The sequence below is a fragment of the Eublepharis macularius genome, chromosome 6 (genome assembly GCF_028583425.1).
Source record: "Eublepharis macularius isolate TG4126 chromosome 6, MPM_Emac_v1.0, whole genome shotgun sequence".
NCBI classification, from domain to species: domain Eukaryota; kingdom Metazoa; phylum Chordata; class Lepidosauria; order Squamata; family Eublepharidae; genus Eublepharis; species Eublepharis macularius.
In genome coordinates, this window is record NC_072795.1 from 140,363,172 (window position 1) to 140,370,132 (window position 6,961).

The following is a 6,961-nucleotide window of genomic DNA, read 5'->3' on the forward strand; positions in this document are numbered from 1 at the left end:
TCTTTGCCAAGTTCTCTCTCTTGAAATCAAATGTTACTGTTTTGGACTTGAGGGGTCGTTTCATTGACAAGAATGCCAACCCTAATATCATTGTGGTTTCAGGTGGTAGCCAATTTGGTCTGTAGTAGAAGAGCAAGATTCGGGTCGAGTGGCACCTTCAAGACCAATGAGAATTCTAGGGTATCTAGTGGGTCCTTAAGGTGCTACTGGGCCCGAATCTTGCTCTTCTAATAGCATTGTGGTCACCACTCCCAATTTGTATGTGCAAAATTGCCTCTCTACCTGCTCCACTCCCCTTCCCCTATTCTCAGATCTGTTCAGAGAATGATAAAAAAAGACTGGGAATGACAAACATTTCTCAGCATGATTCAGAATTTGGCGAGTGGTGCGTGGCTGTCAAGTGTGCAGCAATGGACACTCAGTAGCGCTCAAAAAAGGGAGAGTTTGGCTTCTGGGCTTTGGAGACATTTGTCTACTCCTAAGAGGAAGACCAAGAGAGGCAGTGGGGTGCCTTAATGAAGCCCCGTTCCTTTGACTCGGAGTTAACTGACTCCTTTATCTGCCGGTTTCCCTTCTTCCCCTAGCCCCGGTTGCCTGGCCATCTGCACCCCATGCAGGAATTGGCGAGAGGGCATTTTCACAGCTGGACATGAAAACATGCTGCCACATGGGAAAGAGACCAGTGCCCATCCTCCCTGCTCCTAAACTGGGGGCAGCTGTGGAGAAAACACGGGGCCGATCTAGCCCCTAGTTCAACTCACAGCATCATTCCTTAGAGTGTCTCTTAGCACAAAATGTTTGGATGCCCCTGAGTTGCGGGAAAACCGAGGAAGGTCTCCAGATCTCCCCCTCGAAAGCTCAGGGCAATCTAGAATGCAAGAGAGAGGGAGGAACATCTTCACGGGGGAGTGAAGGGTGGCTAGAAAGCAAAAAAAGCCTTTCCTTGTACCACTGGGGGATGGCCTCTCGTGTGCCAAAGAAGATATGATGTAGGGATGGTGGGCATTTGCCAGTTGTGGGGGCCCTGGTGAACAGTCTTTCCAATAAAACCAATCACACCATTTCCCCCCTTCCCCCAATGTCTGATGGCTGTGCCAGGCAATTCTGAAAGCGATGCTGAGTGAAATTCTGCAGGGGAGTAAGGAGGAGCTGTCTTTCTTGCAGAGAGTGCGGGGTTTGTTCACCAGGAAGAAGAACTGCGGACTGCAAGAAGGTGAACTGCCAGAGAAGAAGGAGAAGAAGAAGAAGGCATCTTTCTTCCAGAGAATACGGGCAGTGTTCTCTAGAAAGAAGGCCTGCAGCTTGGAAGAAGGTGTGTTTGGCTCCGACACTTCGGGCCTTGCCTCCTGCCTGAACTTAGAGCCCTTTAGATTGCACTTTTGAGGGGTTATTTCAGTAGTTAAGTTCATATCCTATGGAATCCAGTCTTCTTTAACTTGTGGAGCAAATGAGCTCTTGTAACAGTAGATAGGAGATCTCTGGAAGAAAAACCAGCTTCATAGAACAGGAAAAGTCATCCAAAGGAATGACACTGCAAGGAGGTTGATAAGATGAAAAAGTTATAGGGGACAGAAGAGCTAAATGATCCTTCAATCTGATAGCCAAGAGCTCAATCGGCAGGTGCAGTCACCACCTCATAACTCTGCAAACTTGTAGGAATCCCGAGATCTGAACAAACAGCTGAATTGCTAAAGGGGGGGGGGTAGCTGTCCTGAAACATGAAAAATTGAGTCTGTGGATGAGCAGAGCAGCCACTCAGTAGGGGGGGGGCTCAGCCCCCAACCAATTGTTCCTCATCTCTTCCCCCCTCCATTTCACTATGGCTGTCTAGGCTCTTAGGCCCCCAAAGACCTGAACCTTCTCCCATGTGTTCTTGTCACCCACAGCCATCGAGGAGATACCAGAGGAAGAACGCCAGGATGATGCTGAGAATGATGTACAGCTGGAGGCCGCCCACAATGCAGGTAATGCGAATCTCCCCAGGGCTCTTGCATGAGTCTGCCAGCCTAGAAAGCAGTTGTGGTGGTGCCCCATGGCATCACCCGCTCATACGCATGCATCTTCCCTCACACCTCTGTTGGCAGAGTGCCTACACGACAAGGGGCATGCAAACAGATTAAAGAGTAAAGAATGCTTTATTCAGGAATTAACATACCTGATAGTAAAGAAAGAGGTTGAGGTAGACTCTTCGCTATCTAGGTGGCTGGGAGAGAGTCTCTCTTTCCCAGTTTTGGAGAAGAATCGGGAGATTGCCCTGAGAAGAGCATTCTGGAGACCAGACAAGGATGTGACCCTCATTAGAAGGAAAGATGCTGATTTCACAGGGTTTTTTTAACTAGCCTTAAAATAGAAAGAAATATTCACTCCAGGGAGCAGCCACTCAGTGAGGGAGGCCTCAGCCCCCAATCAAGTGTTTCTCATCTCTTTCCCTTTCCATTTCACTGTGGCTGTCCAGGCTCTCTGGCCCCAAAGACCTGAACCTTCTTCCTACAAACTTCTTCTGTTCTTGTCACCCACAGCTGGCGAGGAGACAGTGGAGGAAGAACTCGAGGAAGAGATTGAGAGTGATGAAGACCTGGAGGAGATTGTGGAGGAAGAACTACAGGACGACGACAATGATGACGAAGAGGATAACAATGGAAAGCTGGAGGCCGCCCACGATGCAGGTAATGAGAATCTCCCCAGGGCTCTTGCATGAGTCTGCCAGCCTAGAAAGCAGTTGTGGTGGTGCCCGGTGGCATCACCCGCTCACATGCATGCACCTTCCCTCACACCTCTGTTGGCAGAGTGCCAAACAAATTACAGCGTAAAGAATGTTTTATTCAGGAATTAACATACCTGATAGTAAAGACAGAGGTAGAGGTGGACTCCTCGCTATCTAGGAGGCTGAGAGAGAGTCTCTGTTTCCCAGTTTTGGAGAAGAAGCCGGATGTTACCCTGAGAAGAGCATTCTGGAGACTAGATGAGGAAATAGACACTCATTAGAAGGAAAGACGCTGACTTCACAGGGTGTTTCAATTAGTCCCCCCCCCCGCCCCCCACACAGAGGGTCTTCTCTTCTTTTGCACACCAGACATTGCTTTCTCCATCACCTTTGCCCCTTCGCTTTGGTGACTTCTTCTTTCTCTCTTTGCCTCTCAGTGGCCAGCGTGGGCATTGCGTTTACAGAGGGAGATTCAAGAGGAGCCACAGACAACTCCCATCCCCTCTCCCAAAGATCTGGTCTTCTTCTGCAGAACGTCCTCAGAAAAATATTAAAAGAGATGGGTTTTGCAGCTAGTGCAGCTGCCGTGACCCTGGAATGCCTGCTGGAGTCCATCGCAGAGAGCCGCTTCGACAGCCACCCAACAGGTCGAGCCACGAGGGATCCCATCTCCAGGACCCTCAGTTCTCTGGCCAGCACCATACTCCGAAAGGTGCTGGACAAGGTTTCTTCTGTTGCTGAGAGGATTGAATCCAACACGCCTGTCCTCTGCAGATTGCAGTCCCCTGCCACTTGCCTGCATCCTTACTGCAGAGTTTGGGGCCCTCAAGCCTTGACTTTGGCCGAGGAGACTCTCAAGCAGATTGTCGAAATCACTAAACGCCCCCTGAAGGACTTTGCTGCTTCCTGCCAAAAAGCCCTGGTACCATTTGAACTCAAAGCCAGAACGAAAACTACGGCTGCGCTTCTGAGGCTGATGTATGCGCAAATTTGGCCACAGACCACAGATTATGAAAGACCTGAGTGGATTATCCTTAGCTACATCGAAGAGATAATCGAAATCATCCTGCGCTGCGCCCACGTTCAGATGACTCAGGAAGGAGTGCTCATCATCAGAGGGAGCTCGTGGCTCCTTCGGGGTTCTGAGAATGCCCCCAGTGGCTCAAGAACACAAACAGAGGAGGCTGATGGCCAAGCGAGATCTGGCCATCAATACGATGTGCATTCCCAAGAGAGAAGCAAGGTTGGTTCCCGAAAACTCCTGCAGGCAGTTCTGGAGATTGGAAAAGAGGAAGACACGGCTACTTTGGCGAAGACCTTGACAACGATCGCAGAAAGCTTTCGGGGGGAGGAACAATCAGAGATCATTGAGCTTGTACAGGAACTCTTACATCAAACCTTCATGTACATTTTCACCACTGAATTTCAAGAGCTTTCTGTACCAACGCTTCTTCCTCCTTCTCCATCCTCTCTGGACCAGTGGAGCTTCCCTACAGACCATCGAGGGGAGCAGTCAACCACCGCAAGGCACCTTCAGTTCGGCACCCCGCCTTCCATCTCTGAAGTGGAGGCTGCGGATTTGACAACCAAACTGGTGGTTGGGATTTTACAGAGCGTTGCGTGTGCCACTCTTGCTGATGCTGAAAATGCCGCAAGCAGAGAGACGACTTTGCACTCCTCAGAGCCTGAAATGTCCTCGCAACCGGGAACTTCCCGTGGGGGCCTTCGACCCACCAAGGATGACGCAATTCCAAGCGTCCAGCAGCAAAACAACAGCCCTCCCTCCAACATGCTAAATGTTCTGGTACAAATGTCCTTAGCGGAACTGGAAGCCTTTGTTCTTGCCAAACTAAAATCAGAGTTCAGTTCAGAGGCCCAGAATCCAACACCTGCAACCGCTTCAGGTCATTTTGCCACCATGGATGAAGATGATACAAAGCAGCTCCTGATGCCATCATTTATTCTAGAAGAAAACGCTGAGGAACTTGCCGTGTGCGTTCTGAAGGACATCAAAGAGGCTTTTGATAACCAAATGGAGAGGAGTTCCCACTCTCTCTTTTACAAAAGCCAATTTGCCAGTGTTCTGGCCAGTTCTTTCAGTCCCTGCGACAATTGGTCAGAAACGCAACACCCCTGGGTTGAAGAAGCATGCACTTTGGAAAAGCTTCTTCGGAGACGTCCAAATTACATGCGATATCTTCAGATCAAAAGTCCACACAGCGTAACAACTGCTGTGAATAAAATTTACGACCTGATCACCTTCGATGTGGAAAGCGCCCTTCCACCTTCTGGCCAAGCATCTGGAATGGGGCAGTTCCAGATGCCAAAGACAGGAACTGATACCTTGACTCATCTTCACCAAGCCCTGGAGGAAAGACAGGCGGTGCTCCTTGCAGACGGTTTGATAAAAACTATTCTTACCCACCTCAGTTCTGCTCTGGCAGGTGCCCCAAACTCTGAGACCTCATTCCATCGTCCCATCCAGTCTGTCCTGTGTGAAGTCATTCGAAAGACAGGTGACCCTTTGGGGCAGACGGAGGCAGAGCCAAGAAATCATAACATCGTGGACTCTGATGGGTTCCTCGGTGACATTGGGGGGAACTTGTTTGATCAAGTTTTCAACCGGCTGCTCCAATTTGCCAACGAGCAATTACACTCAGACCTGTTGCATGCCACAGGTTCTCTTCCCACCCATCTCGCCGAAAGAGAACATGCTACTCTGAGGTGGTGCACAGAAAAGATCATCTTGACCATTCTGGAGGTCATCGTGAATGAGCTGGAAGAGGAGGTGGGACCATCCCATTTTGAAATCTATACCTCTGCAAAGGAACAGGCGAAGTCTCTCTGCAACATCATCAGGAGCCGAGGAGATCCATTCCAGTGTGCCTCATCAACCGGTGACAGGGACCCCCCCAAGGACCCCGTCTCCATGAGAAGTAAGTCTCAGCAGCGCATGCTGCCTCGTGCCACACTCCCTCTCCAGCCAAATTTGACCTAGGAATGGCTAAGATTTTGACAAATGTCAAATAATTTGTGAAGTGTCAACTGTCAGTTGAAAATCTCATTACACATCAGCCTTCCATACTGATTCCAAAGACCAATGGTTGCCAAATGGCATCAAGGATTAGGCGAATATTCCACCCAAATTTCAAAGGCGTTGAGAGCAGTTGGGCTTGCCGCTCCTTCGAGGGGAAGCCAGTCCTGCTCGCGACATCTTTTCAGGAGGTCTCCTCCTTTCATTGCTGATGTTCTGTTTTTCCTGCCAGATTTGGCTTCCTTTCTCCTTCCGATTTCCATAGCTTGACATTCTGTTTTGGGTTTGTGAGCCACCTTGATGGCTGTTTTAGCAGAAAGGTGGGATAAAAAGCAAATAAGCCCTAAATATGACCATTGGAGTTTGGGAAACTGGTCTGGATGTCGTATAGGCTAAACAATACTAGGAAGGACTGCATGAAATCCGCAAGCGTGCAGGAGAATAGGATGTGAGGTTGGCAGGTCAGCTTCTCGAGCATGTCAGCTTTTCTTGCAGCTCGAAAATGCTGAAGATGCCAGGTATTCTGGCTCAAAAAGTACAGGTGTGCCCAGGGCTGGCTGAATGAATTGGGTCACCCGAAGCTCCCTCCCGTCGCTCTCCAGACCCAGGACTAAGGCAGGGGGCTGATGAGCTGCTCTGTAGCCCATCTTGCTCCCATTCAGCAGTGGCACAAGTGTGGGATGGCTTGGGAAGCAAGTCTGACATGGGGCATGCCTTGTGAAATCTCAGCAGCAGCAGAGGAGGAGAAGGACGACCAGCAAGATGAGGACAGAGGAGAAGAGGCCGAGGAGGAGAGGACATTTGACTTGGACCATCCAACGGCTGGGACAGCAGAGGAGGAATGCAGAGCACCCGTGGTGAGCAGACGAGTGGATAAGGAAGAGATTCCGCTACTGGGAGAACTCTGTTACCCCAGGGCTGGTGGGTGGCCAACCTCCAGGCCATGTCTGGAGATCTCCCAGAATTTCAGCAGGTCTCCAAGCTACAGAGACCAGTCCCCCAGGAGAAAATGGGTGCTTTGGAGGGTGGGTCCTATGCCAATGTGCCCTGCGGAGGTCCCTCCCCTCCCCTCCCAAGCCCTCCCCTCCCCAGGCTCCATCCCTGAAATAGCCTGATTGTCCACTGCTGGCAACCTCTGCAGCATCCTGGAAAGGCTGTACTTTTGAAAGGGAGGCAGGAGTTGGCAGCCAGACAGAACCCCTGCCGTGCAATGACCTCAATGG